This window comes from Rhinolophus sinicus, chromosome 8 (genome assembly GCF_057876585.1).
Source record: "Rhinolophus sinicus isolate RSI-liver-muscle chromosome 8, RSI-T2T, whole genome shotgun sequence".
In the NCBI taxonomy this organism is placed as follows: domain Eukaryota; kingdom Metazoa; phylum Chordata; class Mammalia; order Chiroptera; family Rhinolophidae; genus Rhinolophus; species Rhinolophus sinicus.
The window spans coordinates 64877555-64898415 of NC_142508.1; the positions used below are offsets into that span (position 1 = coordinate 64877555).

General features: G+C 52.0%; 1 protein-coding gene across 2 annotated transcripts in view; it reads left to right on the forward strand.

Moving 5' to 3' along the window:
• SMPD3 (sphingomyelin phosphodiesterase 3) overlaps positions 1-20861 on the forward strand; it is a 77522-nt gene that overhangs the window by 41487 nt on the left and 15174 nt on the right. The window contains exons 1-2 of one of the 2 annotated variants that reach the window (XM_019756539.3): positions 7858-7931; positions 10333-10403. The gene's annotated coding sequence lies outside the window, so the exon portion shown is untranslated. Of the gene's footprint in view, positions 1-7857; positions 7932-10332; positions 10404-20861 lie in introns of those variants that run through there. The other variant, XM_019756530.3, reaches the window with a different exon arrangement.

A 20861-nucleotide genomic window follows, 5' to 3' on the forward strand; every position in this document is an offset into this window, starting at 1 on the left:
ACATGGACCTGTGTGCAAATCCCAGCTCTTACACTGTGATCTTGGGCTCCACGCTTTATTTCTCTGGGCCTCAGTTTCCTCAGCTGTAAAATGGTGACTAGTAGCTGCCCTGCTGTGGTACAGTGTGATGACATCAAGAACTTGGCCCCAGCCATGTGGACCCAGGGGCTCTGGGGCATCATGGATGTCACTGACACGCCCCATTTATAACAATGCGCACCCCTCTGGACATGATCACTGCAGATGTCATATCCATACCTGGCCACTGGCTGAGTCTTCCAATCAGTGAGGACAGGGAACCTGGCAGTCTTGACAAGCAGCGGCTGATTGGGCTCCAGAGCCCTCCAGAAGGAATGGGGACCATCACCTTCCCCCAAATTGCCGTCAGCTGCCTCTGGGGGCACCTGGGCCTGGAAGGTCCTTCTGTGTTGGTGTCCCCAAGATAGGATGGATGATACTTCTCTGGACCCCATGGGATTAGAAGGGATCCCCTCCAGTCCCACTCCCCTCCATCCCAGGCAGCTGCTGTATTGGGGAGTAGTCAGGAAGACACCAGTGTTGTCCTGTTTACATCCAAAGCCTGGGGGACAAGGGACTGACATTCACAAATGAGCAAGGTGGTGACCGCATGTGCAGTGGGGCTTCAGGCCGTGGGGCAGTGGTCCCTCCCGCCTAACCCCCAAACCTCCACCCTAAACCCAGCGTAGGAGGCCAGGTAGCAGGAGAGGCCAGATGTCCCTTCTGGGGAGAGCAGGGCCTCACCCTGCAGCCTAGCCAGGCCTGATTTTGAATCCTGAAATGACCTCCCCCACCCCCACCCAGAGTTTATTCCTTCGTGTTTGAGGTACAGGGAGCAGCTCTGCGGGCCTGAGGAGCCGGAGGGTCTGCTCTCTTTGTTCATAGCCAATAACTACAGGCTCAGTGTTTAAAAACGTTTGAATCAACAGAGGGACTGTTTATCAATATTTAAAAAAAGAAATGTAATTAGAGGTTGGTAAACCAGCAGAGCTCCTGGCCACGGATGTCAAAGGCTTCCTTGACCTGGAGCAGGGAACGGAATGGAAAGCGACCGCAAACACGGGCTGCCATGGTGTGCTCTGCCACAAATCCCACTTGACAGGCGCTCCCCACTGAGGCTCATAAAAGATTCTGTGGCTAATGGAATGGCATTTCACATGTGTCCACATTTTTTCATTCCTAGGTGGTTTTTCTTTCTAAACTTGGGAATATGGACATTCTATTTTAAGAACATTAATTACTGTCCAATTTTAATGTAACTAATGTGAACAAAAAAACCAACTTTGAACTGAGGAAAGGAAACAGGAGTAATTTATGGGGTAATTTTGTGTTCACATCCCTCAAGACTGCCTGAGAACATTTATCTAATGCATTTATTTCTGGTCAAGAGAAGTGAATAACCAGCTTTTTGGTGGTTTCTGGAGAACGAGGTGAGGGCTGGCTCCATCTGCCTCAGAGACGCCAGCTCAGGCCACCTCAGGCCACCTCAGGCCAGAGTCCCTCCTCGGGGCTCAAAGAGGTAGTGTCAGGAAGGTAAAAATAGAGTGAGGGATTCAGCAACCGCTTTGACACATGGTTTTCTCATCCCAGGGACTGCCATGTAGGGTCCTTCCTTTTCCAGCTATTCGAAGTGAAAAAGAAAAAAAGTAAGATTGTCTGAGAACAAATAAAAACAGCGCTATATTTTAGCCATTTTTCTGCATTCTTCCACATTCTCCCAAGTGCTCTTTTCATTTTCTCTTTCCTCACCAAAAATGGGATGAGTCCCAAGGTTCTGTCCTTGGCCCCCTATTTTCCTCCGCCTGCCCTCCTTGACAACGGGCATCTACAACTGTGGCTTCAGCACGGGGTCCACATGGCCACAGCCCGGGCAGGTTCCAGGTACCTGCCCACCTCTGGACAGGCCCCTCCCCCTAGGAGGTCCCCAACATCCCACAATCAGATTCAGCATCTCCCTTTGAAGGGGTCACATCTGGGGCATATTCCTTCCCCCACTTGTCATTCCGCATAACCGCATCTGTATGCTGGTGGCCAGGACTGTTTGACATGTGACCCTGGTCCCAGCCCCTCCAAGCTCACCTCTGAGGCAGGGCTGGGAACAATGGGTGCTCACTGAAGGAGGCCCTAATACTAAATGGAAGGAGAGATCAGGAACGCTTCCCAGAGAAAGACTTTTCAGCTGAGGACTGAAGGTGAGGAGCAGCCGGTCAGGCCAGGTGGCGGTGGTGGGGGTTCCAGTGGGAAGGAGGACAGCGTGAGGAAAGGCCCACCCTGGGAGAGACTGGGGACCACGGGGGAAACACGGGGGCTCTGGAGGCATGAGCCGGGGAGGATAAGATTGGCACAGAATGAGACAAGATGGTGAACTCAGGGATGGATTTTCATGCTGGGAACAATGAAAATGTTTTAAGCTGGGAAGGTGCTCAGATTTGCAGGTAGAAAGATAACCCTGGCTTCGGTGTGGAGAATGGATGGTTGGGGGCAAGGCTGAAGGACCCAGTGAGAGACAATGGGGCTCAACTATGGTGTCTCCCAAACCCCTGGCCCTCCAACAATAGCTCTCCCTGGCTCCTGCTGGCTCATATCTCCCAAGCCTCACCAGCTCTCTGTCCAAGACAGCAGCTGTGGACCAATTCACACAATTCACACTCGGGTGATTGTAATTCACAAACAGTGGCAGCATCCACCTCAGATCCCTCTGGGCAGCAAAGGGGGTGGGGGGTGGGGTGTTCCTCCCTTGCCTGTGGGTGCCTCCTGAGCAGTAGGTTACCCTGTGGGATGGAAACCCGAGCCAGAATGGAGCCATGGATAAGTCTCACCCAGAGTCTCTAGCTGTGTGACTGTGGAGAAGTCACTTAACCGCCCTGAGCTGCAGCTTTCTTCTCTGAGTATCAGAATAATAGAACCTAACCTGCCCAGGCTGTTCCTATGAGAGGATTAAATGGGTGCCAGAGGATTAAATAAGAGACTATGATGTGACACTCTTAGCACAGTGCCTACACAGTGGGTCCCCCAAAAACGTTGAAGGAAATGATGGTGATCTCAGCAAGCTATGGGTGCTAATGCCACAATGTGAGTCTACACAAGTCTTTTAACCCTTAAGTCTACATTTTTGCGTATTTCCCTTTACACAGGCAGCCTAATTGATGCACTAGTTCAAACGACTGGGAGCAATTTTTTCATAGCTCTTGCCTGGTGTGTACAGAAGGAATTGAACCTTTTGGTGATGGACATTCTGACCTGGCTAGAAAGCATTATATTAATTCAACCAAGGTTCCTAAGTACCTCTCAGGGACGGGGCTCTGTGCTTGGTGTGCAGGGGCTCTGAGCTGCAAGTACAAAGCCCGGTGGGTATGCGATCGAGGGGAGGTGGTGATAGCTGGAGAACTGAGCCTTAGAGGATGGGGGCCAGGTGGACCGAGCAGGGAGGGTGTTCCAGACTCAGGGGATATGTGCAAAGGCATGGAAGCATGAAAGAGCATGGCATGTTCCAGGAAAGATGAGAGCCAGAGGTCACGGCCATGAGAACAAATGAGTGGGAGGAGGGGAAGGCAGAAGTGAGGCCAAGGAGGCCGGGGCCCCAACTCCAAGGGCCCCCATGTCAGGTTAGACAGAGGGGTTGGTTCTGTGTGCAGAGGGAGATCTGGACAAAGGCAGAATGAACTCAGGGCTGCTCGGGTGGGAGTCACAGGCTTGGAGGTGGAGCACGGTGGAAGGGCTCAAATGCAGGCTTGGTGACCGTGCAACCATTCAGGCAAGAAATGACGCCTGAGGGGAGGTGCTGGCCAGAGAAGAGGGGGAGCAGGGGCTGGCAACAGACTGCAGAGCTGAGAATGATTGGCCTTAACTCTGAGGGTGAGGGAGGGGCCAAAGACAGAGCCTCTGTGGCAGCTGAGAAGGAGGCTGAGAGCCCAGGGCCGGACCAGGCTGGTCAGCTCAGGGGCCCAGGGCACAGGACTCCGCCTCCTGCCTTCCTGGCACTGCTTGCTGTCTCCCTGTCTTTCACTCTTCTTTAACTGCCACCAATAGGAGACCAAACACTTTTTAATACTTAAAGAATGAGTAACTGGAATGTTTTCTATTTCCTCCTCAAACAGAAAAGCAAAGTTACCCATACACGGTAGGAATGTCTAGATTTTTATTTTTCCTTGATGTATTTAAAAAAAAAAGCCAATTCAGACCCCAGGATTATGTTTGGTGACACCTCTTTGGTGCCCTGCTGCCCCTCAGTGGCCTCCCCCTGACACCGAGGGAGCCTAAGGCTGGGCAGACCCATCCCGGTCTCATTATAATCCAAGGGCGGGGATGAGACCCTGACATGACAGCTCTTACCTGTGGGATCTGCAGATCTTCTGCAAAGCCAGAGAACGTGTTCTTAAACCCTGGGACGATGACATTTTAATAAAGTTTCAAAAGATGATTTCACTTTGCAAGACAAACAGCTAATAAAATAGATTCTTTTTTGGTAACCACCCATACAGCAATCAATCTGTCACTCGCAAAACTGCTTCATGAGAGGTGTGAAATGAGGCCGCTCTGGAGTTCTGTGGGAACAGAGAGCCCCGAGAAGGCTTCCTCTCACCCACATTACACTTGCCACCACAAAACAGGGAAACTATCTGATTCAGAGCACAGGAAATACCCAGCTGATTCGTTTCTCAATCAATACTCATTTTTGGAAGATAAGCAGGTGGTAACTATTGCACTGTTTACATGCTGCTGGCCCACACCTACTGTCATCACGTGTTTCTCTGGCCTCTGTTTCTTTTCAATTCCATCCCTATTGGGAGAAAAAAAATAAGTGTTTCCCACACAGGCGCCTTTCAGCCTTTCAGAAAAAGTCATACCATGGGGGCTTCTTCTGTGCTGCAGCCATTCAAGTAATAACTTGAAACAAAGGGTCATTTGGACACCACCAACAAAAATCAAAAGGAGGAGCCTGGGTCATAAAATACCACCTGAGGCCACTGTCAGCATAAAGTGGCTCTCCCCTCACTCACTTTATCTTCAGATCTGCTCCAGTGCCTTTACTTCCTTTACCCTTAATTCTCTCATTGCTTAAAAAAAAAAAAAGTCTCATTATATTGTACATAGAATACAATCAGTCATCTCAAATCTTTTTTGGAACAAGACGGACTAGATTTCAGTTACTCAGAACCTTCCTCAAAGCATCTCTAACTGAAGAATTCTGCCACACTAAACTTAGAAGGGAAGCAGGTTGCAATAAGTGCTAAATACTTGTACAGCAGTGTCTGCACACAGTAGGTGCTCAATAAATGTCAATTAACTTTTTTAATGATGGAATCTGAAAAGCCTCAGGAACAAAAAAGATGAACTGGGTAATAACTACGACTTTGAAAGAAATACATGACCAAAATATTACTAACAGGAACAGATCAGAACAACCAATGGCTGTAATTCCATGGTGAAAATTATAAAAGAATTGAAAAACATCTGGAAGTAGTAGTTGGCATAACTAAAACAATAGAACAAACAAATCAATGATGTCGAGGATAAAATAAAACATCAAACCAGAAATGTAGACAAAGAAAACAAAACAAACAGAGGTACAAATAACTGACTTGGAAAATGGGAAATGGTATCATAGCTCTAAAATAGGAGAGAGAGATTAATGAGATGAGGCATTTGATGAGGGAAAATTCAGAAAAAAAAAAAAAAAACACAAGAAAAATTTCACGAGATTAAAAGCAGCTCGGCCTAGAATGAAAGTAAACACACTGTACCTTTCAAATTTAACTCTAAGGGAAAGAAATAAGCATTTGCTAGCAACAATTTTGAATGATAAATTATCTGGCAAGCTGAAGAGAAGGGAGATATGTTCTTTTGAAATTGGATAAGATGACAAGAGAACTGACATCACAAATAATGAAGATAAAATAAACCTCTGGAAAAAATGTTCAATTCTCACCACACATGTATCTTCTAACCACATATCAGTTATACTCCTAAACAAGACTTGTAGGAGAAAACAAAGTCATTTAAAAACTGGGGAGAATTTGTGCACAATTATAGTTTTTAAAAGCAAAGGAGAATGTCTGACTTTTTATAAAAATGTAAAAGACAAAAGCTGATATAACAAGACAATGGAATGAAAATGGACCAATTGAAAAAGAAAGAATAAGTGATCTGAAATGTAATCACTCCTAAGACTCACCTACACTCTCATAATTCCCAAATTCCGATCCAGCCCAGGCCTCTCCTCTGAGTTCTAGGCCTGAATATCCCACTGCGACATGGTCACATCCATGCAAATACCCCTCAACACCACAACCCTGCCTTCACTTACCTCATCCCTAGCCAGGGAGTGACCTCAATGCCTGTACAGTTGCTTGAGTTGGAAACTTCTGAATTCATTCCTGGTCCTCTCCATGATCCTCAACCACCCTTCAACCCGTCCATTTGTATTAGTCAGCTAGGGCTGCCATAACAAAATGTCACAGACTGGATGCCTTAAACAAAAGAAATTTATTTTCGGGGGTGGCCAGTTGGCTCAGCTGGTTAGAGCGCGGTGCTCTTAACAACAAGGTTGCCAGTTCGATCCCCACATGGGCCACTGTGAGCTGCACCCTCCACAACTAGATTGAAACAACTACTTGACTTGGAGCTGATAGGTCCTGGAAAAACACACTTAAACAAAACAAAACAAGTTTAAAAAAATTTTATTTTCTCACTTCTGGAGGCTAGAAGTCCAAGCTCAAGGTTCTGGCTGATTCGGTTTCTGGTGAGATCTTTCCTCCTAGCTTGCAGTCTTCGCGTACCCTTCCATTTATGCAAGTGCGAGGACGTGGGAGCTCTCTGAGGTCTTTCTTATAAGGACACTAATCCTATTGGATCAGGGACCCAACCTTATGACTCCATTTAACGTTACTTACTTCTTTTAGGGCCCCATCTCCAGATACAGCCACATTGGAGGTTAGGGCTTCAACATATGAATCAGAGGCGGGGCAGCTCCTCTCACCAACCATCCCTAGAAGTTACTCTGGGGTACTTCTGCACCCTCCCTAAGGTGGCAACCAAATGCACAGACAGGCCATCTGCACATGCCTGTCCAGTCACGCCTCTAAATTTGCCTTGGTGTTAGGGGTCTAGGGATTACTCTTTCACCAGAGTTCAGTCATGACCTTTCCCCAAGGCCAAAAGCTGCTCCACACCCTGTACTCAAGGAGCTTCTGCCACCCCAACCTCGTTTCAGGTCTGCATGAAGTCTGACCCTGACACTTAGCTAGAGAGCTGTGTGACTTTGTGCGTGTTACTGAACCTCTCTGGGCTTGAACTATGTGGAAGGTACCTGGCCCAAGCCAGTATCACCATGTGGATAAACAAATCAACCTCCTAGGTGCCAGGCCCTTTGCAAACACTGACCCATAAAGTCAGTGTTATTATCCTCATTTCCAGAAAGTAGAAACTGAGGCTTGGAGAGATTCCTGGCCTGAAGCCACTACTTACTGGTCGAGGGAGGTCCGTCCAACTCCACAACGATTCAGCTGCCCAGGCTGTGTCTCAGGAGAGGCAGAAGCATCCAGGAACCTTGACCAAGCTCCGTGCATCCAGAGACATGGTCTCACTTGGAGCTGCATGTCCATCAGGGGTCACCCCAGGTGCTGGTCTGTGGTCTAGGGCCCTGTGGGCTTGAGGTTCCTGGTGGACAAGCAGGCAGGCATGTGCTTAGGACCATGGCTGGCTCCACGGACACTGCCTTGCTGTACTGGGTAACTGTCCCACTTTCCGTGCCCGCCCCCCAGACCTGCCCTGCCCACTCCAAATGCCTATTTAAGCAAGAGGCCCTGACTCCACTGGGCCCAGGCACCACCGGCTTCCGGAGCTAGGAGAGCAGCGTTGCAGCCCTCACTCATTCAGGATGAAAGGTCCTTCTGTTTCACCATTTCCTACCGGTGCGTTTTGAATGATGCTGCTGAGCTGGGTTGTAGTGGGCGCGGATTCTACTTGCCTGGGAGTGTATTGAGATGTGTAGCTGGCAGAGGGAGGCTCTGATTGAATTTTTCCCGTTTTTAATCCTTGACTTGATGTGATCTTATTTTCGAAATGGGAAAAAAGCTGCAGTTTGTGAAAGGACAGAGGAGACCATATGTCAAAACAAGGTCTGGCTCAGAATATCAACGATCTGACATGTTTTTCTTTTCTTTTGAGAAAAGAAAAGGTCCTTTAATTTCAACATTGTAGAGATTCCATTTCCCCTCAGGAACCCCTCCCTAAATAGTTAGTTCCTGTCATTTAATTCTATTTTGAAAAAAAGTACACAGGAGATTTTTTCAGAAGAGTGTGGTTGGGGAGAGACGATGTGCAGCTTGTAGGGGACAGTTTAGGAAACATCTGAGAACAAAGACTCTTCCTGACTGAAAATTTCTCATTGAGAGATGAGAGTGAGCTCTTCCGCTCTCGGAGAGAGGGAGGTGAGGCTGAGAGTTGCACACGCGGGAAGGCTCAGGAGAGGCCTGCCTCTTTCATGTCCACTTCCAGATGCTTGTCAGCCTGTGGTCTAGGGTTAGGTCAGCCCAGTAAGAGGGTTTAGGACAGAGATTCATGTAGGTGGTCACCCTGGCAGGTGTCTCAGGTATAGGAGACAGAGCCTCCCCTGGAGGCCAGGCCAGAAGGCCACCCTCTGACCTCTCATCAGGTTGGACTCCCCAGGCTATGGATGGGGAGAGATGCCTGCCAGGTGTTTAACTCAGAGGAAATAAGCCAAGGTGCCCACATAGAAACAAGGGCCTTTAGGGGATCGCGGGTTACCTCATGTAGAGTAAGGACCTAGGAGCTTTGGCTTCGTTCTTCCCACCCTGGTCTGGCAACATCCAGTACCCATGCCTACTTGGTCCTGGCCATGACCATTCCAGACCCTGCATTGCAGAGGAGGGGGCATCGGAGACTCACAGGTTAAATGACCTGCCCAAGACCATTTAGCTGACTAGAACTCATGAATTACTGGAGCTTTTCTATGTGGATTCCTAATCAGGAGGGCACCAACTGTGTGTCAAATGAGGAGACACTCCTGCAAGCCCTTCTGGAAACAGCTTTAGTTTGGGGGCAGAGGGACTGGGACTCAAATTTCAGATTCTTCTGAAACCGTTTGGCTGATTGGCAAAATAAGTGTATATAAAGGATGGGAGCTGGTCCAGTGGGGCCCTGGGGAGTAACAGTTGCCCCGCTCAGGATGTGGGGATGGTAAGAGGTCTTTGGGCAAAAGAACTGGCTCGAGAAAGTGGAGGGCCAAAGGAGCGCTGCTTGGGACGGGGCCCGGGGCGGGGCTGAACTTCCTGGGCCTGAGTCCAGGGGGCGGGGCCAGGAGCCTAGGATTTGGCTGGAAAGTCGCGGCGGGACTTGGGACTGGAAAGCAGGACAAAAAAGCCAGGACTGCGCCTGAGGCTGGAGGGCGAGCTCAGAGAGCTACCTGGGGCCAGGAATTGGAGCGGGATCAGAAATCCGGGGATGTGGCCTGCACCTGAGGTCAGGGGCGGAGCTAGAAGGGCGGGGCCAAAGAGAACAGAATCCCTCCTAAGAACCCCCCGACTGGGGCACCAGTGTCTTGGGCAGAGATCCTGCACTGGGTCTGCGAGGGACGCGGGAAGCCGGTGGCATCGTGTCCAAAGGCCTCCGCTCACCCGAGTGCCCACCCTACCGTCCCCTCCAGAGACCCCACTGGGTTCACGAAGTGTCCCTGCTGGGTCTCTTCTCCACTGCCTTGTCTACCTGTCCCCTCCTTATCTGCTGCGAACCCCTGTAGTTCTTCCTCTCCTCGGCTTCCTGCTCCATGCCACCCAGCTTGTTGGCCACTGTGCGTCTTCCTGGGCCTGGGTTCCCCTAACCCAAGGTATCTTTGCAAGACAGAGATTACAGAAAGCTCCTGGGGAGAGCTCTGATTGTTCTAGATTCCCCTATCAGATCAAACCCAGGCCCATGGCTGGAGCTCTGAATTTGCCTCTCCCCGTCCCCCAGCCCGAACATTCCAGTCCTGTCTGGGTCCAGCTGTTCTGGTGGAGGTCTTATCCCTCTCACCCGTGGAGTCCTCCCCGTCTGTCCTCCCCCACCCTGCCCACCCCAGCCTGTCCAAGTCTGTCACACAAACCTTCACCCCTACCCCCCCTGACTGCACTTCGTCCTCAGGGACAGCCGGGCCCACACCCTCCCCTTGGCGACAATAAGGGTGCGGCAGTGCCTCCAACCTGACCAGCGCGGGTGGGGCCCCTGGGTCATTGAACCTGGCTCACCTGTGCTGAGCTGTTCTGCTGGGGGTTGAGTTCCAGGCACCTCTGTGAACCGCTCATCATCTCCTTTCAGGCCCTTGACGCCACAGTGACACCCCCCTCTTGAGACAGAAGGAGAAGAAAGTCCCAACGGCTCCTCCTCAGGTAAGACAGGGGCTTCTGGAAGTGGGGGTGGTGCTCCAGGCCTCCCTTCATAGGCTATTAATGTTTTATTATATATAAAGAGGCTCTGTGGAGATTAAGAAAAGTTTCTGCTGCTTGGTTAAAAAGTTTGAAAACACAGGTGTGGGGTAAGCAGCCAGTCTTCCCGTGGAGGGGTATGTCTGATACACCCAAATCAAAGGAGAAAATACAAACTCCTTTGATATGTAGGAAAAGACTGAGGCAGCACTTCACAAAAAAATGAGGGAATACAATTAAATATCCTGGAAACCGGAACCAGATATCATTACCCAACAAACTTGTTTAAAAAACTTTCATGCTAAAGCCCAGAGCTGGTAAGGATGCCATGAAATAGGCTCGCAAACAACTTGGGCAGAAAGCTGTTTGACAATATATATCAGAAGCTTTAAAGTTTACCTAGTAATTCTACTTTTGAGTACATCCTAAAGAAATAGTTCAAACTACTAGGCCATTCTCAGGAATAAAAGCAGAAACTAGCAATACGGTGAACCCCTACAGTCAGGAACCTCAGCGGGACCATTATAAGAACCCACTCCCTCCCAAAGATTGGCAAATAAATGTTTTCAGGGTTGCCAGGGAGATCACCAGGCTGGAGGTAGGAGATTTAGAGGTCCAAGGTAATGGTTACTGGGTAGAAGAACAAAAGAGAAGGTGGATAAGGCTGGCAATCCACAGGAGGAAACTTATTGGGGTGGGTGACAAATGTAACCTTCAGGGGATTAGAAAAAAGGGATGAGGATCTTGTGGGAGTTGAAGAGGAAGAACAAGTAGGATGGGGGGAAAGCATGGGGACTTTGTTACTCTTCCCAGGAACTTGTCCTGGAGGTGGGGGGGGCGGTCTAGGACAGCGCTCATTTCTGGATTTTGAATATGTTTGCATGTCATTTGTATTCAGCCTTGGTGAGAAAGGTAGAGAGGAAAGAGAAATTGGAGTCAGATAACCTGGCTGCACCTCTCAGGGACTGTCATTTACTTCTCTGAGTCTCAGTTTTCTCATCGGTAAATGGGACCAGTAGCACCCACTTGGGGTGGTTGTACAGTATAGAAGCACCATCAGTGTGAAGAGCACATGGTGGGAGCTGTCTGTGCGACATCTGCTCAGATATCCCCAAGAAGCAGTTCCGTTAGCTCTGCTTGTCTGATGCTCATTTCTAGTCTCCCCCATGTCTTTGCCACAGACTCACTTGTGGCTGTGGCCCCACCTTACAGGGAGAGAAAGGAAAGGAGGAAGGGAATGAGTCTGAGGGCCTGAGCAGGCTGCTGGGGGCCCCAGACAAGCTGGACTGTGAAGCCACCCTGGCTGGACACCAGGTCTGCGGGGGCAGGGCTGACACTGCTCAGTCAGTCATCAGGGGTTCCTATGATCTGCCTACTACGTGCCCAACACACAGCTAGGCTCAGGTGATGGGATAAAATACTGCGGGTCTGCAAAGGGACACAGGCCTCAGAGTTAGAACTCAGAACTCACATTCCCCAAGACTGGAAGTTGAAGTGGGTGGGTGAGCACCTCATCCCCCACCCCCGAGTTCCAAGGCTGCTGGTGTCTGCCATGTGGGCAGGGTCGCTGGTCACGCAGAGACCCCATAGGGCCACACACACAAGGTTCTCCCTCCTTTCGTTTTGAGAGAAGGAATTTGCAGACATTGCTTGAGCCTCCTCTCCTCAGTCCTGTTCCCAACTGGGCAGATCTGAAGGTATGAGGGTCTGGCCATCTTTCTAGTGTGCAGACTGCAAACATACAGTAAGTAAAGGCACAGAAATTGGCAGGTGTCGAGCGAGGAATAGCCTGTTTAAGCCAAAGGTCTCTAGTCATTCCTGGGGCCACAGAGTAGGGACTGGCTGGGGTTTGGTGAAGAAAACATTACTGTGACTTCCAAACCCCAAGCCCCTCTGCTGAGGCTTCATCCCTTCGCACAGATAAGGGCTACAAGGGAACAGCCCCAGCAAAGGCACAGGGTCTAGAAGGGTACGGTGGGGAATTGTGTGGGTCAGGGCCCTTAGGACTCCAGAATGGGGGGACAGAGCCATCAGGCTGCTGGGCCTTGCCTGCCTTTCCCTGCCAGGTGTATCTTTCGGGGGGCACTGGGGCCATGGAAGAGTTTAACAGGGAAACTTGGGAGACAGAGCTGGCTTTGGGGAAGAAGTGGAGGAAGAGGAATGATGAGCTTTTAGGGGAAGATGGAGAGCTGTCAATCAAATTCATGGGGTCAGAGATCAGGGAGACAGCTGGGTTAGCTGTCACCTGGGAACAGGGGACCAGCAAGGTATCAACCAAGAGAAGAAAGAAGAGCCAGGGAAGGCCCAGCTCCTATGGGGTGGGCAGGGGAGGAAGGGACAACAAAGGGCTCTGAGAAGCAGTCCCAAGTGCAGGAGGGGAACAAAAAGGAGGATGGCCCCAGACCAAGGGACAGAGAGTGGAGCGACAGGTGAGGATCAAGCAGCTGAAGCCGCCTCTTGAGCCTATTTCTTAAAGCAAATCTGGCAGAAACCGCACACTGTTTTCTCCTTGGTGCTGACCTCTGTTCACCATTGTCTTTCCAAAACTTTACCAGAAAGCCTGGTAAGACAGCCTCCTGTCTAGCAGTGGGGGTGGGGCAGGTAGCCTCCAGCTGGGTGGCTGCCCAGACCCCCGGCCAGCCAGAGGGTCACACGGCCCTCCAAGAGCACGGGACAGACCCAGACAGCGCACCAGGTCCTCACGGCTCTGAGCCGAAGGACGGCTGAAGGCTCGCTGGGTCAGTGCAGTGCAGGTGGGACGTTACCCAGACATCTAATCACTTAAGTTGAAGAAGCCCAACTAGGCGTGAACTATAAGTGCTTCAGCGCTTCCTCTCAGGCCCATTGCCACAGCTCACCCCCCACCACACACCAACCCTCTCCTGGCCTGCAGTCTGGGACCTGGCAGTCACTGTGGCCAGCCTGGCAGGACTTCCTGAGTGACTCCACCTCCTTCGTGCCTGCTCTCAGCTCTCTGATCTCCCTCCTTCGCTCACTATTGGCTCCACCCACCACCCACCACTCTCCTGTCTCCATACCCTCTAGGAGGACACCCCCACACGCAAATATATTCACCTAGAAAGCAAAGATTCTGCCCCCAGAGATTTGGGGGCCCTTGCTGTGAAATACCCCAAGCAGTCACACTGCTGCATCTGACTCATAGGAAGTGCATCCTGACGCCCCCAGACTACCAGCTTCACAGCTGCTGCCCTGCCCGGCCCGTCACCAGCCCCGGCAGGCACTTGTCCACCAGCACAACCTGGCAGTGTCTGACCATGCCTGGCCTCTCGGCTCCGACCCCCAAGCATCGAGCATAGTCTGTTGGCTCCATCTCAAGTCGCTGTCCACTTCAGTGGCCCCTGGGACCAATCCCGTATTCTGATCCCTGGCAGAAGTTTCTCGTGGATTTACTTCCCCATGTCTACAGATTTACTTTGCTACCTATATCACCAGCCATAGCCTCTTCTCTGAGCAGAAACAGTTTCCACTAAAAATTAAAAGATGAAGGTTCAGCTCCCCTGACGCCTCATGGCCCCAAGGACCATGGACACAAAGCAGGAATTGACTTTACAGCCAACACACTAACAGGGCAGGATGAGGGAGCCTCCCACCTGGTCTGGATTCAGAGCAGAGGAACATCATTCTTACCATGTAAAATGAAGATCTTTCTTGAAGAGAGTCAGGTCTGGAGGGTAGTTCCATCTATATTCCTGGGAAACCAAGGGCTGTTGATCAATAAGGCTTATTTTTGGTAAATGGGCTGATTAAATACCAAATCAGAAGCCTTCCTCTATTGGTCGGGATCGGACAGGTTATGCTGTGACTTATAACCAAAGGTTTTCTTCTCACTACAACTACACACGGGTTAGCTGGGGCTCTCCTCCATGTCTCCTCACCCTGTGGCCCAGGCTGACCAAGTAGCCACCATTTCAAACTCTGCAGGTTGATGTGGCAGAGAGAGAACTCTGGGCGGTCTCACACCTGCTGTTACTTACCCCGGCCCAGCAGTGACACAAATCACTTTTACTCACAGCTCACCGGTCACATGATCCACCCAACCACAAGGGGACCGGAAAGTGCAGTCAGTCCTGCCTCCTGCCTGGAAAGCAGGCTCCAGTTGCTCTAGGGACCAGAGAAAGTGAGGCAAGAGTCCCCGTCCGAGAAGTGGAGGCAGAGGTGAACAAAAAGGGAAAAGTCTACCAGGATCTTCACAAAGGCAAAGCGTGCTTATCTTTTTAGGTTACTCAGTCCTGAATGAAGATGTGTCACTGTCTCCACCAGGGTGTCTACACCAGCAATTTGGGGACACACAGCCTCCATGGCCAGAGCCAGGAGTTCTTGTCACCCTTTTCAGAAGTATAAGATTCAACAGCCAAGAGCAGGTATGCAGGTATAGACAGGGCTATCACTACCAGAGGGGCCTGCGTGAATTAAAACCCAGAGCCACAGAAGAACCTTGGAAGGCAGGTTTAATGGCAGCAATTAGAGAGAACTTGGGGGGCCACAGACCCCCATGATCTCTTCCCCGCTGGTCTTTGATGTGGACAAATGACTAATTCACAGTCTTATGCAAATGAAGCTCTAAGTCTCACCCCACTGGGCAGCAGACTCCAGCAGCCTCCAGTCCCCTCCCAGTTATGCATTCTGGAGCAGGCCCTGGACAGCCCCACAGGCAGGTGGGGAGGCCTCCCCAAGCAAGCAGCCCATGGTTTGGCCTGAGCTGGGCCATCCTCTCTCAGGGGCAGTGGTCTTCTGGTTGGTTCTCTCAGAGCCAAGGGCTCCTGTGGTACCGTGTGCAGAGGGAGGGAGAGGGGACCTGAGTATAGCAGTGGCCCAGGGTCCAAGGTCTCTGAAAGCTCCCAGGAATAGGGCCTCAGCCCTCAGTGGTGAGTAAGATCCAGCCTTGGTCCAGAAATCCAGGCTTCGGGCCCGGCTTCCCAAGGCTGCTGGGAAGGTTGCTGAGATGCTGACGCCTGATTTTACTTACTCATTCACACTGATTGGCTTTTTAAATCTGCACAAATTCTCCTCTAGGACTGTTTGTTAAATGTTCTTTGCACAGAAAACTTGAGGCTGAATGTGAAATGATTCCCTTCAGAAGAATGTGAGCAGGTCTGTTCTGTTTTAGGAGGGTTGACTGTCTTCGTCTGTGTTCTCTGGTGCCTTGAAATGCCTACCCAGTGCTCAGTCGGCCCTTCCGTTCCAGGAGAAAATGCTGTACTTGAAATGCAGCTGAACGCTGGGTTTGCATGCATCCTACATTTGTGTGGACTTGTATTTAAAGTTCTACTCCCACAGAAAGTACGCTGTCATTTCTTCTTAAGCAAAGTACATTCCCGGCCTTGCTCGGCTCGTGAACCATTACCTCAGCCCTTAGTTCAGGGAAGCAAGAACTCTGCTGGGACAGAAGCCGCAACCGCAGAGCCTGAGAGAAGCGAGATCCCTCCCTTCCCGGTCTCCAGCCGAGGAGGGACTCTCCTGGGGTGGCGGTGGCACTGGCCAGCTGGGAGGGTGCTAGGGCCGGCATTCTGTCGGTCGTGCAGAGATACCACAGAGCTCACCTGAGGGAGGTGACGTGACCTGCTGGGGAGCTCCAGGGCCCCCGCTTATGGCTGTCTACAAGGCCCCAGCGCCTGGGCAGGCACAGAGCACTTGAGGTAAAAGGCCCACGCCCATCTAGATGCCTGGCTGCTGGCACGTGGCCTCTGGATTTGGGCCACCCTTGCGGGAGTCGCAGCCTCCGCTCCTGTAGTCACCACCACCTGCTACAGTCCTGCCCTGGAGCCGCCCTGTCAGTGCCCATATGGAGAAGACCCTGTGAACAGAGTGTGCTCAGACTGGATTTCCTTCATGGAGGAAGCCCTCCCCCCTCAGCCTCCCGCCCTCCCCACGGGCACAGCTTCCCTGAGGGCACAGGAGTGGGGGCAGCCCTGTGGGCTTCAGCTTCCAGCAGGCTTGAGGCTAACAGGTCTGGCTGCAGGCAGGTCCGGAGTATAACACAAGGGTCCGTGGGAATGAGATGCTGCTCAGGATGGCTCAGGTGTGGACATAGGTGCCAGCCATCATCCAGCCTGCTCTGTAATGGCTCCCCTTTTCAGTCACCAATAGATGATTCTAGAATGGCAGGCAATAGAGTGACCAGATCGTCAAACTCAGTTCCTTCCTGGGATGGAGCCCATGGTGCTGTTATTTTAAACATTAGGTTTGTCCGGGCACCGCTGGCACTTACACCTCTAACCAGGCTTGAGATTTGCTTTTCAGTCTCGCAAGCACCAGCTTAATCTGGGCTTTCTCAGTTCGAACACGGAACTGCCAAGGCTGCTGACTGAAGAGTGCCCCAGAGCTGCTTGCAGCCTGTTCCTATTCTCAGAAACCACATGATGCACTAATAGCTCCCGTGGAAAGGTTCTTTGAAAATTTTATGGCCCCTTTGCCTGCACCTGGATTCTGTAGAATCCTGTAACTTGGACTTGCACAAATAGCCCACAACACAGTCTGTCAAGAGATGGAGGCCTCAACACCCCTTGTACCATCCTTACCCCCCAACTGGGATAGCAGGGCGCCCCCTTTGTCAAGCAACCAACTACACGAGAAGGAGACTTTGGAAGGCTCCGGCTGTATCTTGAGGGTCTTTGCAGCAGGAAACTAACAGCAGTAGTAGTAACACAAATATTGCTGGAGATGTGGCAGGCACCGTGTTAAGTGCTGCCCATGTATCACCTTCAACGACCCTGAGACAGTGTCATTATGCATGTTTAACAGATGAGGAGACTACCGGTCAGAGAGTCAGTGATGCAGCTTATCCGATATCCAGCAGGAGGCCGTGAACCTGGCAGGTGTGACACTAGAGTTTGTGCTCATAGCACCTACACTGCTGTCTCCTGAAACATGCTCACTGGGCACAAATCATAGGCACCAGGAGGAAGGCAACACTGAGGCCAAGGGGTGCCAAGGAGGTTTTCACAGCAGAGGAACTGATAAGAATTGAGTTTTAGAAAGATCGTGTAGCTGGTAAATAGTAGACAGGATCCTTTTGGTAGCAAGTGACAGAAACCCAACTCAGTGACTAGAGCAAAGAAAAAGGGAATTTGCTGACTCATTAGCTAGAAAGTCTAGGAGCTGTGCTCATGCCAGGCCCCAGATCCCAGGCACAGGGAAAGTGGAGCTCAAAGATGTCGCCATGACTTGGCCTCTCTCCTTCCGGCCCTAGAGTGTTTTCCTCTGAATTGGATTCAGAGGAAATCCAAGGCTCCAGAAGCTTCAGGCTCTTCATGCTTCCATCTCAGAGAACATGCATGCCTCTTTGCTGAGGGGTCCAGTAAGAGCTCCAAGGAGAGCTTGGGTCATGTGACCATTCAGCTTGGGGTCAAGGGGCTGTGGTGCCGATTGGCCTGGTGTGGCTCACTGCCCTCCCCTGGGATTGGAGCAGGGCAGACACAAGTGGGTCTGCCACCGCCAGAGAGGTGAAGCAGGCTAGGACTCGGGCCTGCGTTGGTGCCTGAGACTCCCTAGAGAGCTCCCAGGCTGCTGGCGGTTAGGGTTGCCTGATGTGCAAACAGACATGTCCTGATTAGGACAGTGGGGCTGTGCAGGGCAGGGAGAGCAAAGGAGGGGTAGGGAGGCTGGAGAGGGCGTCAAGGACGGGGAGGCAGGTGCTTTGGGTCTAGAAGGCTGAGTAGACATTTCCTGGTACAGCTATATTGGTAAGAGTTGCCCCTATGGCACCCTGTTCAGGCCAGGCCCCAGACCCCATGCCCCATTCTGCCTCTGGGATGTGGCTTTCAGGGTTAGTCTGGATTTGTCTGACCTGCCTCATTCAGAAAGGCATTCTCTTCAGTCATTCGTTCTGTCCTCCCAGCTACGAGTTGACTCCAAGTTTCAGCACTCAGAGCTCACGTTGCCATGCCAACCCCTCCCCGGCAGGCATCCAGGCAGAAATGGGCTGGCCCGATCTCGGGGCTGCGGGCGGATGCAAGCACATTCTGGTAATTGGATTGGAACAATCCTCTCGGCCTTTCCTGCGGAAACCTGGGGCTTGGCCCAGCTCCTGCTAGACATGAGCCTGTGGACACAGAGGATGGGAGGAGGTCCGCTCCTTCTGCACTTGCAGCCCTGCTGCTGGACGGAAGGCTCAGCAGGCATGAGGACCAGACAGAAGGGCCATGAAGGAGGGACAGGACCCATCCTCGCCTCACCTGGGGCAACTCCTGACCCTCATCAATGTCCCAGAGGTTCCCCAAGGCTGGCTCAGAGATCCCAAAAGACGCTGGAGGCTTCCTCAGAGGGGCCAGGGCTTGCCTCTGCCTGCAGAACTGACCTGGCTTGCTCACTTTCTTACTGTAGGAGAAATTCAAAGTCGTCACCCACCTGGGACCCTTTGAGCCTCTGTGCAGCAGGTCTTGTGTACCAGCAGGTCATGTGTACCAGCACATGTACCAGGTCCATTCCCAGGGAGACGGGCAATGGAATGGCTGTCTTGGTGGCAGTATTATTCGGCACACAGTAGCAGATGTGCTGTCCACTACAGGTGGCCCATGAAAGGTGTTGGGGACCCACCCTACCCTCCATTTTCAACACCCAAACAGGACTAGGCCTGGCCAGGCCCCATTCCTGAGGAGGCCATCCCCAGAGGACGGCAGATCAACTGGCCTCAGAGCCCTCAGGACAGTGCATGGGGTGGGGTGGGGACTTTGGTTGAGGTCTCTGAGCAATCCAAGTCCCCCCTTCCCATGTTTGGTGGTGGCAGGCCACAGAATAGCAATTAGGTGTCTCGGTGCTGACAGGTCACTGCAGGTCAGCAGTAATCTGGGGGAGCAACTGCTGTGCGGAGCTGCTTGCTGTCAACGTCCCAAGCCTGCCCAAGAGTGGGTCCTGCCCAGCACCTGACCGAGCACCTCTCCCATCTAGACTTAGAATCACTGGGCTCCCAACCTTCCCGGGCAAGTTGCACTCCTACCTGGGTCGACCTGCAACATTCTCTGCCCCGTCTGTCTGTCCTGGCCCCATGGCCCAGCCTCCTGGTCACAATCAGACCCAGTCAGTCTCTGCTGCAGAGAGAGGAACAAGTGAGTGAAGGGCCAGGGCTCCAACCTAAACAGATAACAGCATCTCATCCTTTGGGTTAGTCAGGGGCCTGGAGGTTCAGCCAGTGGGCTCAGGCTGCCCCCAGAACAGTGCATAGACCAGCTTGTCCCATTTTCAAACTCCATTGAATCCACAGGCTAGGAGAGCAAGTGGGGTATGTAGGGGCCAACCTCAAGGGAAGAGAGGTCAGGGAGGTCCCACGAGGAGTGGGGAGGTAGGGGAGGAAACAGGGCCAGCCATGTTAGTAGCTTCACTCCCTTTAATCCTCATGGTAGCATGACAGCCCTGGGAGACTGGGATTGCCACCCCTGTGTCACAGATGACGAAACAGATGCTCAACGGGCCAGACTCCAGTGCCAGGCGACCCTAACCCCCAGCAGGTTCATTCAGGTGAGCCTGAGCCCCCAGCCCAAGCTGAGCGTGGAGCAATGTGGCGGGGGTCAGGGGCCGAGTCCGGGGTCTCCACTTTTAGGACAGAGAAGCTGCCCTCCCTTGGGGAACTGTGTAGCCTCCCAAATTGACTCCAGGGCTCAGGAGTGACCATGAGGAGCTGAGGGCATCTGGGACTCCAGCCCAGCTTTGGAGACCATGGTGTTGGGGCCGAGGGCCTCCCAGGCAATCCTGGGAGCCACATGCCAGGATTCACAAGGAATAAACCCAAGGGCCATTGTCGGCTTTAAAACAGCAACCTGAAAGAGCAACCCCACCTGCGGGGGTGAGAGGCGACAGCTCAGCACACATGGCCTTCAAAGGACCTGTCCGCCCCATCGGACACCATGGAGGACTTCCCGGAAAAGGTGCCAGACCCAGGACAGGGAAGCAGAGACCTGGGGCAGGAAGGAGAGGAAGGCGGAGTCTGGGCCAGGCCACCCACAAGGTCCCACCAGGCCAAGAGGTGCAGCAAGCGGACAGGCCCAAATGGCCTGCATCCTGCCCCACCATCTCTGACAAGCCTCTGGGGCTCCTCCAATGTTTAGAGGAGTTGCCACCCTCCAATGTTTAACTCTCGTTCTCTTTCATGGGGAAAGTATAGATCAGACTAATTAATGTGTTGTTTGTTTACCCTCCTTTCATTTCACTGAGACAAAATAATTAACCACAGAGCTTTAGAAACCGGCCCCATTGGTGGCAGTTCCTTTTGTGTCAACTGCATCAGCAGCTCCTGTGCACAGATACAGGGACTGCAGGTGGGACTGGGGCAGGTGGGCAGCACCTGGAGGCTGCTTCTGGCCGGGGCAACTGCCGAAGGGGGGGAAGGGGGGGCAGTGGACAGGGGGACCCAGGGCAGCTGCGGAGGCCTAGGATGGCAGGCAGGAAGGGCTGGATGCTCGGATCTGC